The sequence below is a fragment of the Callospermophilus lateralis genome, unplaced genomic scaffold (genome assembly GCF_048772815.1).
Source record: "Callospermophilus lateralis isolate mCalLat2 unplaced genomic scaffold, mCalLat2.hap1 Scaffold_921, whole genome shotgun sequence".
Classification (NCBI taxonomy): Eukaryota; Metazoa; Chordata; class Mammalia; order Rodentia; family Sciuridae; genus Callospermophilus; species Callospermophilus lateralis.
In genome coordinates, this window is record NW_027517355.1 from 358,879 (window position 1) to 363,048 (window position 4,170).

A 4,170-nucleotide genomic window follows, 5' to 3' on the forward strand; every position below is an offset into this window, starting at 1 on the left:
AAGTATAAGCAACATCATCACCTGTTCCAGAATTCTACCAGGCCAGTACCTTTTTATTTATTTATTTTTTGTAGGTGAAAATACAGTGAATAACATGGTCATAGACCCATATAATATCTTTGTTTTTGTTAACTGTGGTCTCATTCACTTTTATGCGTGATCCCTTGGCACTTTATTAATGGTGCGTGCTTAGGATTTATTGTCCCTGAAAGCAAAATGTTAAAAAAAAAAAAAAAGTTTGGGTTTTTCTTGTTAAAATTATTTCTTCATTAAAAGAGGTCCACTTTTTAATTTATGATGAGAGAATGATGAAAAGAATGATGCTGTCACAAGAACCTAGGAATAGACCTCTCTTCCTAACTGGCTGGATATTTGTAAGAAGTATTTGATAGTTAAAATGCAGTGACTGGAAACCACTATGGTACTCAGTCCTCATTCATCCTGTGCATCATCAGAGGCTGGATAAATACAACTAGTGAAGTCAAGTTGTCAACTTGGTTGTCTGTACAATGTCCATGATATATTTGCTTTGGTATTTGATAGCATGAAATCTCATGATATTTACACTGCATTATCTCTTTCAGAGATCCATCCCGATTACTGTACCCCCAAAATTTTATAGTCTTCAAAAGTTCCTTCTAGACTCTTGAAAAGTCTTAATTTCTTCCTATAAGTTTATGTACCTTCTTAGCTGAGGTAACATTTTTTTACAGTGTAATTAAGGGTGAAGTGTGCTGCCAAGTATTCTTCTCTTTAGAAAGAGCTTTTTCCACTTTTCATTTTTCAAGGCTAACGCTGAAAGATACTGTAAAATGATGCTATTTTATTTCCATTTACTTCTAAATGAAGCTAACTCATATTTATTTCCAGTAACATTTTGTTAAAAGATGGCCAATTTCTCCTTCTATATGATTTATAAAGGGACCTTTTCCCAAAGAAGGGAATGAATAGGTGTTGTATCAATTCTTTGCTCTGAAATTTATTGGGGTTTTCTGAGAAAAGTGTAACTTCGTGATTATCTTCTTGATTAGTTATTTGCTTAGTTATTGGTCGAGTGTGACCCTAGGCGAAATGCAAAGGATGATAAAGATTAAAATAAGTAGAAGCTATACATTTATTATGCTTTTGTAACTGAAGAAAGGTTTGTGAAGTACTTTATGACTTGCATAACTCTCTACCTTCCATTTAAAGTCATAAGATAAAATTCATCTTTATTTTTTGTGTTTCACAAATAAACTTCTAAAAATAAAATTTACACCTATTTTTTCTAATCCTGTTCATGATTTTTCCATTTTCTTGATTATATGAAATTTTCATAACTCATACTAACTTGATAATCTGTGTCATTTCCTGGCTTACAAACAATGATTGATTTTTGTCTCTTTTTATTTATAGTTGGCCTCCAGTGACTAAGAAGAAGACTCCTTTCTGTCTGCTCCTCCCAGCCCTGCACCAGGCTCTCAGCTTCCCAGACCCTCATGCAATTGGTTGTAAATTCTCCCAGAAGCTTTTTTACTGTCTAATTTTCAGAACTAAAAATAGAAAATAAAATAAAAACTTAAAAAAAACGTTAAAATGCATAATGTGGAGGGAGAAAGCAGTATATATATATATATATATTTGTAATTAGGCTTTTTTAAAATTTTGAAAATATTTTTCTTTTTTTAATGTGGGTCAGCCACTGATATTTCATCAAAATATAACAGTTTATTTGTTGAGTTAAGGTAACCAAGGAATAGCCACACCCTCAGAACAAAATAAAACACACACATACAAAAGAAAAAAAGAAAAAAAAACAGAATCATCTTTAACCTAACGTTTTATAAAATGTCTCAGATCCTCGTAACTTGCACACAAGCTTCTGTGTTCACTTGAATTGTAACTGCTTTTTGTATTTGGAGAGAGTGTGACTACTGAACTTGAAACCTTTTATTCTGAGTGTCTTGGTGGTTTTTGGTGAGATTAAGTAGGTGACAGGGTGAAGAGAATGTGGGATGTTCTTCCCTATTATAACATGAATTTTTCTCCACAGTCTACTCTCAGCTGACAGACCTCAAGTTTTTCTTACACTGGTATAATTTAACTATTCTTACTTCCCCTTTACCAATAATTTTTAACAGCAGATTATCAAACTACACTTATTAAGAACAATTTTAAAAATAAAGTTATAGTTCACCTAACCAGTCTACACTTATTGCTTATGGTTTCACTCACCTGCTATGCCTGTTTTTAGTGTCTGAAAAACATGGATATTATTTTCCATATTTTATCCAGTTTCTTTCATGTATATACTGGAAAGAAAATCTGGTCTGGAAATATTCCATTTTGATTGAATGCTATATTCAAGAAAATAATATTTAAACATGCTAAACATATCTACAGAATTTCTCAAGAAGTTATGCTTTAACCAAATAGAATATCCTTAAAAGAAAAAACCTATGGTCAGCTTCAATAAAGCAAGAATAGAACCCAAGTATTTATCATTAATGATAGATTATAGATGATACATATAGAATAACCACAAGATTTAAAGAAAAAATCGTAAGCAGACTGTCAATTAATGATAAATAATAATAGATTTTTCATTAATGATAAAATTCTAAAAAAGCAATTTTCTGTGCCTCATTTCAAAGAGAGTTACTCATTATAGAAAAAAAAATAAATCAAAAAGAGCACAGTTTGTGGACAGAAATTGTGGTTCTAACTACAGAGCTCAAGAAAGTTATGCTGATTCTGCAGTAGACCTTGAAAATAGTTTTGTTAGCTTACCTCAGTCCTACCTTTAAAATGATGCTTTAATAGAAATATTAGCTAGTAAGTAATCAAATGATTGAATACAGCAAAAGTTAGAAAATTCTAGTGATCTATTTTTCATACCTCTCACACAAAAAAATGAGTATTGGAAAATACAGGAAAAACAAAGTGATAAAAAAGAAAGCAAAAACCCACTAAATAAATAATGGAAAGTCAAGTTCTGCATATGAAACACAGTAGAATGTGCACTTTTTGTAATATTTAATGGGATAGAAGAAAGTAGTATTGATTGTTCTTGATGGTAAGAACATCCCTCCATGAGCAGCATTCATGTCCTGATATTGGATGTTAGAAAGGCTAATATATTTGAGAAAGAAAGCATTCTTAGTTCTTGTGTGTGTTTTGTGATGAAATCTATTTTAAAGTCAAATTTGTGAAAATTATTACTGGTTTTTAACCTTCATAAATTTTCTGTAAACAAAGAATGCAACACATAATTATTTTTAAAAGGGAATAACTAACTGATGAAGCATGAACACAGGTACTTGTAACTATTGAAAAATAGAGTGGGGTGTTGTGGTGTGTACAGATGCTGATAGTCAGAAAAAATAAAGTTTCCAATATAGATTAAGCAAGAAATCACAGAATGCATATCATTCTGATTTCATAAATGATAATCAATTAAACACTAAAGCCTTTTAATATTTGATTCATTAGTCCTGAAAAGAGGGAAGTGGCCCCATAAGCTAAGTTGGTTTTTCTCCCTCTCTCATTGCTATTGGAAAAAATAATGGGAACACCTAATACATTGTGTATATGTATATATTTCAAGATTATCTATATATTTCAAGTACATATTTCAAGATTCTATGTATATATTTCAAGATTACGGTCAATATCAGTCAACTAGTAGTATGTATGGCTAAATTTATTGCCTTTTAGAACTTTAAATAGTTGCAGATAGAGTGGAGGATGCTGATTTGGGTCTAAAGTATGGAAACTACTGTTTTATATGGTACTGGGGATTGAAAGCAGGGGTGCTTTATCATTCATATATATTCACAATTCTTCAATATTTTATTTTGAGAACTGGTCTCTCTTAGTAACCAAGGGTGGTCTTAAAGATGTGATCCTTCAAGGCCTCAGCCTCTATGATTTTTCAGATTACAGGTATGTACCACCTCATCAGGCCTGGACACTACATATTAATTTTTATATGCATCTAATAATCAAAACTATTTTAAATATTCCTGCCTTTTCTTTTATTTAAAATATTGAATACTAACTTTCTGACATTGCTGGAGAGCATCTGCCTTTTCCCTCACTCCCACTTAGCTTGAGGCACACACAGAAAGAAACCAGAAAAACTGGTTTCAAAATATAATAGAATCCACTCTACAGCCATTCATATGTAAA